Source organism: Lepidochelys olivacea, assembly GCF_965140295.1.
Source record: "Lepidochelys olivacea isolate rLepOli2 genome assembly, chromosome: 1".
Classification (NCBI taxonomy): Eukaryota; Metazoa; Chordata; order Testudines; family Cheloniidae; genus Lepidochelys; species Lepidochelys olivacea.
In genome coordinates this window covers 155,240,779-155,249,448 of record NC_140411.1, presented here as the reverse complement: position 1 = coordinate 155,249,448, position 8,670 = coordinate 155,240,779, and positions in this window count along the sequence as shown.

Genomic DNA, 8,670 nt, shown 5'->3' with positions numbered 1-8,670 from the left:
TTTATTTAGTTTTAATAAGCTTTACAACAAACCAACATTAAAATCTGAGCAGTTACTAATTATTTTAATTGGTGGATATCCAGTCATCACAATGGAAGGTCAACTCCTGTTCACTGTACTCAGCTGAATAGTCCTATAGAAGTCTATGTGGCTACTGCATTGATAGGTTGAATTTGGCCCGGAAACAGTTGACTTCTTAGAATTCCTAATTAATTGCCCTTATTGCAATGAGGTTTAGAAATATATAAAAACTGTGGCTGAAGTTTTCAGGTGATTGCCATTTAGCATAAAACTAACCTCTACCCAGTGAGCTATATTCATCCCAAGTGTATCTCCATTATTTCAAATGATTAATTTGACCCAGTATGTTTTGAGCACCAGTCACTTAAACTGGGATTTTTAAAGTAGTGTAAGGGAATTAGGTGGCCAACTCCCATTCAGTTTCCCAATCTTGAAGTATTCAGGAAATATACTGCCATGCAAAAGATTTGAGATAGTTGCCAGAACAGAGTAGTAACTCTCCCCTCTCTGAGTTGGGAAACAGACATCAAGTATATCCAAGTTACTCACCTCAGGAGGATAGAGATTTACAGAATTGTTAAGAGGCCATATTATGACGACTAATCCATGCAGGGGCATCAAAGGGTACTACTCATTTGTTTTCCCAACCAGAGATGAGGTGTTGCAGCCGTTAATAAGAGAGAAAGATAGAATGGAATGAGAATGGACACAGTTGCTTTAACTTAAACCAGGATAATAGAGCTGGTTAAGTACTATGTAAGTAGTATTTGAAAACGTTCCTTATGATACCAAACAGCTGTTTGACGCAACCATGTTCAGACCCTTTCTTTACCATTCATGAACATTTGTACGATTACAAGTGTTTAGGGTATGGCTCTTCTCCACATGAATATTTGCACTGAACATACAAACAAGGGTGTTCACTATTCATCATTCACTATTCCTCATTCTCCTGTTTGAAAGGCCTTGCTCATTCGATCAGGAATCAAAAATGATTTTGTGACTTAGCTGACTAGTCAGACATCACAATAGCAAAAAGTCAAACAGTTCACAAATAACTTGTAGGCTGAAAAACGTTGGTGCAAACTGTTCTTGAATATTTACAAGCACATGCATTTTTCACAGAAACCCAGATTAATTCACAAATATTAAATTGCACTAAAAGGGCAGGTGGTTTGTTGTCATATTCCACAGTTTTTACAAACATTAAATGTTGGCATTTTTCATGGCAGGGCAAGTCTCCTGAAATTATCTGCTTTAATATCTAAAAACATTCGCTACACTGTAGAGTATCCCAATTTCATACATTTCAATAAATCAGAAAGAGGCACACTAGTTTTCTCAGCTTCACTGAATATCCATGTGTTTTCCCCATTTGTTAGGTTTCCTTAAAAGTCACCAAAGGTCATGCATAAAAGTCAAGCAGGTACCCCAATGGCAAAATTTGGCACCAAGTGTTTTTGGCAATATTAGTGCAACCTTATTACCTATCTGATTATCCCTAAATTCATTCAAGGCCAGACGAAGAATAGTTTTCTCAGATAATGGTGTTTAATGTCTTTGGAGGGAGATTATTGCTTGATAATTATGTAATCTTCCAGTTCAAGATAGAAATATGGCTCAGAAACTGAGGAATACCATCATAAAAAAGTATGGAGTTTAATTTATGACACCTTGACATCCTGTAGGTTGTGGCTATGCGAAGCAAAGATGCCACAGCAAGGATGCATTGATTCCATGAAACACTTTGCTCATCTTTCCAATGTAGGCATTGATCCAGCAACACTGTTAAAGAATTGATTTCTTCATATTCATTGCCACTATCTTGTTGATTGAAGTGATGGGAAAAGGTGAGACAGTGGCTAGTAGGGTATTCTCTGTGAGGGCCCCTGGATTATGGAATTTGCTTCCAACTTGACCCACCAGAGCTCAGCCTGCTAAATTTTCAGACACGTTGGAAAGGCCAAGAGATTTCTCTCTGAATCCCTTCTCTCTATTTCGATTAAAGGAAAATGCAGGTTTCAGCTTATCTAAGAACTGGAGCATATTAAACTTTTTACCTGGGTATACAGCTGTCTCCTGCACAGTAAGAAACACAACAGCAGCACATTTTGATGAACTCAGACAAATACAAAACTTATAGTTCCTAATGAACTCTCTCCTACTCTCGCTGCCCCCGCCCTGGGGCCAGAGGAGTTCTCTCCCCCTGCCAATTATTGGGGTGTGGTGTGCCCCTGCTTGCCCCCCCCTTGTGCACACCCCGACTAGATAAAAATGAGTTTGGTTCTCCTGTACATTAATCAATCTTTTGTAAATGCAACATATTTATACAAATTCCTTGTGAATTGGAAAAATTGCATAATCTATATTTGTAACAAAATTAATGACTTCAAAAATACCTATTATACATACAATTTAGCTGCAGAACTACTGCTATTAATATGAAAACTATGTTTTACAAGTAAGAAATGAGTCACATGACCATCCTTGCAGCTTGTGCCAGAGCAACAGACATCACTTGGTCAGGCAAACCAAGAAGAGCAAAATTTGAAAGTCTCTGAGCAAAGTTCTCCTGATCCTCATGTCATTATTCAACTCTGGTATGCTGTTCTCCCTACACATGAAAGATGCTCACTGACTTCATGATCATTGTTGCCTACACAGTCACTCACTCATAAGTCAGGAAATGTGAAAATGAAGATAATTCACAATGTAAACTTTGCCCTCTGTGTATGTTTACTATAGTCTAATTATGTGATGACATAGTATACAACATCAAATAATACATACTCCATCTAAGATAACAGTAGCACATAAAGACTATATCAGGAGAAACAAAGGTCTGCAGTTTGCTTGGTAAAGAACCAAACATGGAATCAAAATGTCAGAATTCTGGAAACTGTCAGGTGCACACCCTGTAAAGCCCCAAAATAAAAATTAAATAAATTACCATAAGAAAGGAAAAGTTCCAACCTGCAGTAATCCATTCATTGTTTCTAAAATGACTACTATAGGGTTGCAGGTGTTTCCTCATCTGTAATTTAAATGTCCAGCTGCAAAAATTGGAGTATGCTAGGGAAAGTTCCAATATAAAGGAAGAGAACCCCCTTCCTCCCCCCAACATAGGAGGGGGAAGGTGAATGGTTCTAAAACTACTATATAGTCAAGCTGGTTTAAAAGTAATAAAATTGTTGACCTCAAACGTAATGAGTTAAGTTTACCAAAAAATGTGAGATTAGCTTTAAAATCAAGAGTCTATGTGAAAATAAGAGATGTGATGTTCTTTTAATTTGCCTTCTGTTTCTTTAGCCTTTAGGGTGCATTGGGGTCATATTTTGAAGTTTTCTCTATAGCCATGAGGGCTCAATTTTTTCTTTAAGAATGAAGGCTGAAATCATCACATATTCACTTGACTCTAGGAGCTGGAGCTTTAAGGAAAACAATAATTATCATAAAAAGAAAAGGAGTACTTGTGGCACCTTAGAGACTAACAAATTTATTTGAGCATAAGCTTTCGTGAGCTACAGCTCACTTCAAGAATGCATCCGATGAAGTGAGCTGTAGCTCACGAAAGCTTATGTTCAAATAAATTTGTTAGTCTCTAAGTTGCCACAAGTACTCCTTTTCTTTTTGCAAATACAGACTAACATGGCTGCCACTCTGAAACCTGTCAGTAATTATCATGAGACTCATGACAAGATCATGAGAGTTGGCAACAATGAATAGGCCCAAGGTGCTACTAATGCTCTGTAAAACTTTTATTTTTAGTAGTAAAGGTAATACAGCTCAGAAAAAGAGGGATATGGCCTATGGGTGATAATCTTTAGTCTTCATTTCAGAGGTAACTTTTTTAAAGTAAAATACTAAGGTATTTTGATTCTACTGCTAGTCTTATGTAGTGGCTCTGCTGAACTACATCAGCAAATATTGATTTAGGCAATTAAGTCCCTTGCGATTAAAACAAGAAGGAGTTAAACATCTCTTATCTTCTTTGTCTAAAATAATACAAATGTGTTTTTGGGGGAAAATATTTAATGCTGCTTGTATTCAGCCTTTGAAAATGCACCTGGTGGTTGAGAAATTGAGAGGGATCCAATATACCACAACAGTTAAATAAAAGGTTTCAGAGTAACAGCCCTGTTAGTCTGTATTCACAAAAAGAAAAGGAGTACTTGTCAAGAATTATAACATTCATAAACCAGTCGGAGAACACTTCAATCTCTGGTTACGCGATTACAGACATGAAAGTTGCGATATTACAACAGAAAAACTTCAAATCCAGACTCCAGCGAGAGACTGTTGAATTGGAATTCATTTGCAAATTGGATACAATTAACTTAGGCTTGAATAGAGACTGGGAGTGGCTAAGTCATTATGCAAGGTAACTTATTTCCCCTTGTTTTTTCCTACCCCCCCCCCATTCTTGTTAAACCCTGGATTTGTGCTGGAAATGGCCCACCTTGATTATCATACACATTGTAAGGAGAGTGATCACTTTAGATAAGCTATTACCAGCAGGAGAGTGGGGTGGGGGGAGAGAAAACCTTTTGTCGTGGTAAACACCCATTTTTTCATGGTTTGTGTGTATAAAAAGATCTTATGTACTTTCCACAGTATGCATCCGATGAAGTGAGCTGTAGCTCACGAAAGCTTATGCTCAAATAAAGTGGCTAGTCTCTAAGGTGCCACAGTTAAATAAAAGACATTTTCACATGAGGGCAGGAAACTGTAAAATATAAAACTAATTTATGTGAGGGACTAGAACTGTGAACAGCCCCAAGATCAATCTTAAACCTAAACTGAGAGAGGATTTAAGAAAAGCTGCTGGCACATGTTGGTTAATCATGGAACAACACACACCCTACAAACTATTTCAGTAATGAGACTGGCTATGTCTCAGAAATGACCCACACAATGCATAAGAGACTATGTGGTCAATTGTGAGTTGAATTTAATGAGGGGTTATTTTAATGCCTTTAAAACAGATGATTGCCCTGGGTGGAAGGTGTCCATTAAAAGAGAGAGAATTTAATTGTGATTCTTCTTCAAGTCAGTAAATGAAAAGAGGGACAGTTTACACCTTAAAATTGACTAGCTGAGTGGCAGAACTTGTATGATGTAGCTTAAAGTATATTTATCCTCATGTAAATTAATAACCATAGCTATAAAAAAGTGGTTTGGGGTTCCAGACATTCACCTTTCTTCAGTCCTAATTTGCAGGAGTTCCTTGGGATCTGTTTTTTGTTACATTTTGTACTGTTAATACACCTAATAAATCTTTCCATTAGCTGTCTTTAGATAGTTAATCTGTAAGAGGCCAGAATCACTATCAAATAATTGAGAGAGAGAGAAGGGCTGTTAGACTACCTCTCCCTCTGGAAGGAAAACTCCAAGTCTACTTCTCTGAGTTTTTCAACAAAACCAAGGGAAGAGGTGGCATTTCCAAAAATTTAAAAACTGACAAACAAAACATTAAATAACATCAGGCCCTATACAAAAAAGGGAACTTTTTTCCTTTGCTGGATACCGTAATTCCAATTTTGGAGGGAAAATGTGGAAATGTTAGTCCCTGTCAGGACTGCAATTATTTTGTTTCCTTTTTTGATTTAAAATAAGTTTGCATTTTCCAAGGCTTGCCTTTGAAGATTCCTTAGCAATCCTTGGTTTCCAGTGGAAAGGATGGTCTGGACTTGAATCACCTATGAGTAAGGAGTGAGAATTTGAAAGTGCTTTTAGAAAATCTTAGGGCAGTTCTGGTTCTCTCAATTTCTGAACATGGGTTTATAATGGAAGTGCTGACACATACTTAAGTAAAAAGTTGTCATGTTACCACAAAGCAGCTAACATTTTAAAAGTAACTTTCTAATAGTTATTTCCTGTTTATTAGTATTATTTCCTATTTCAATTATAGCAGAAAACTCTGTCTTTGTATGTTTGGGCAGCATCTGCACATGGTAGGTGTGACTGAAGTAAAAATAATCATTTCAGACACCACACTGTGGTAACCTGACAAATCCTGATTCTTCAGTTACAACCACTTAGCAGAGGTGACATCTAAATGAGGTAGCTAAAAGTCTTCCTATGCTATATTTTATGTGCTATAATGAGTGCAGAGGCTACTTAAAGGAGTTATATATTTCTTAGCAATGAATAGTGAACATCTTGGAGACAGGTATGAACTGTAGGTCCCTATTATGTACCTAGGTAGTATAGTGATGGATGCCTTTATAAATACATATGACAGCAGTGCGGTGTTGGGATTTGGCAGCCACGTCCTGGATTCTTTGCCACTAATAGTGTCAGCTTCTGAGCCTTTTTACCTGTCAGCAGAACTAGTTACTGTCCTGGAAACACAAGTTATTCACTGAAAAAGGTTTCAACCATTATATTTCAATGAGGCTTGGGCTGTAAATCAAACCTTTTACCCTCAGTACAGTGAGATGATATCCAGGTTGGCACTTACCTTTCCAGGGGGATTTCACAGTCTGGTTGTCTCTCTTCCCCTGGTTCTGTTGGGTTTTTTTTTTCTTTCTTTCTTTTCTTTCACCTCTTTGCTTTCTGCCTTTGTGACACACACAGCTCTACTCAGACCCATAACCCAGCTTTCCACTAGCTTTCCCTCACTGCCTGTCTCTTCTTCCTGCCTCCTCTGTTCCCTTCCAGCTGTTCCCCACTCCTCTTAGCAGGGAGGTGGGGGGAGGGTCAAGGGAGGCTCCCATGTTCTTGCTTCAGTTTTTCCCTTTTCTCTCCGATTGTCAGACTCTTTTGATTCCCGCGTTCTGTCCTTTCGCTTGGTGGAGGGACCTCATTCAAAAGTTCTGCCTGTTTGGAGTGGAGATAAAAAATCAAGCTGTGCAAATCCTGGTGAAGCACTGTAAGAGCTGTATATTCCCGTGTCTGAGGAGTTTAAACACCTCTGATGTCATGTACAAAAACACAGTTAAAAGAACATTGAGGTTGCAAAGTCAGGCAGTCATATATTTGGTCAGGCAGAATTAAAGCTCTATGCAGTGTAGTTGTAGCAGTGTCTGCCCCAGGATATTAGAGAGACCAGGTAGGTGAGGTAATCTCTTTTATTGGACCAACTTCTGTTGGTGAGAGAGACAAGCTTTTGAGTTACACAGAGGTCTTCTTCAGGGCTAAGAAAGGTACTCAGTGTCACAGATAAGCTATCTGTTTGATCTTGAATATAGCATAAGTAGCTAGCATATATTCTAAAGGACCATTCAGCCTCTTTTTGGAAAATGGCTGATTCAATTTTTATTCATATCCAATGCAAAGACAAAGCATAGAAAACTTCAACTCAAATTATTCGTTTGCCAAAGTCCTGCCAAATTGAAAAAAGGGGTTAAAATGGGTAGTATCAGGCAATCTTAAGGTATGTATTTCTACTACTCCACATGTTGCTACAAAAGCATTCACACAGCAAAAATCAATTAATCAAATTGTGTGCTCCAGGGAGACTTACAAATATCAAATTAGCCAGTCAAATCTATCATTGGATAAACCCGTGCAATAACGGCAGACATTCTTAAACCTATAACGTAATAACAGCTGTCCCTGAAATACTAAAGTACAGTTCATACATTTTAACAGTTTACATATAATTACACAGGAACATTAAGTTTACATACCATTGCAGAGAAAAATAAACAATGCTCTGCATAGATATGTGCTCTGTTTCCTTGTTTACTGTTACTCTATCTTTAATAGTCATGCTTTTAGGCTTCCCCCCCCCCAACTTCTCTGTCCCCCACTCCCCCCCTTAGGCTTCATTAGTGAAGAGAGGTGATGATATTCAGGTTTATTTTGAATTGTGCACTTTCTAAGAAGATCTCAGTGAGCATCTGTCATCTTCTGGGGCGCAGTTCAGATGCGTAAGGGGCTGCCACCATCTGCCCTGTAACCTTGGATGCCTCCATAGGTGCAGGAACTCGGGGCGCAGGGGTTAGTGCAGCACACCAAGTTTTGGGGGTTGGGTCCCAGCTGCTGGCTCTACTCCCTGGCCACCGGCTCTGCACTGGAGCCCTGCTTCCTGACTGTTGGTCCTGTGCCTGGGGCCCTTGCCCTGGGCTCTTCTCTTGGTGTGCTGGCCCTGCTCCCTGCCGGCCCTTCGCTCCCAGGGTTCTGATCTCTGGCCCTGCAGCCAGGGCAGTCATCCTGACCCTGTGCCCACCCCCAGCATTTGCCCCCTTGCCCCTGTCTGGGTTCCTCCCTCCCAGAGATATGGCACTGCTCCAGGTCCCAGCTGAGGGCGGGCACAGACAGGGATAAGGCAGCTGGCTTTCAGCACCCCCACTACAGTAACTCCTTGCTTAATGTTGTAGTTATGTTCTGAAAAATGCTACTTTAAGCGAAACAATGTTAAGAAAATCCAATTTCCCCATAAGAATTAACGTAAATGGGGGAGGAGGGGGGTTAGGTTCCAGGGAATTTTTTTTGCCAGACAAGACTATATTTTATTTATGCACACAGTATAAGTTTTAAACAAACAATTTAATACTGTATACAGCAATGATGATTGTGAAGCTTGGCTGAGGTGGTGGATTCAGAGGGTGGGATATTTCCCAGGGAATGCCTTACTGCTCAATGATGAATTAGCACTCGGCTGAGCCCTCAAGGGTTAACATATTGTTGTTAATGTGACCT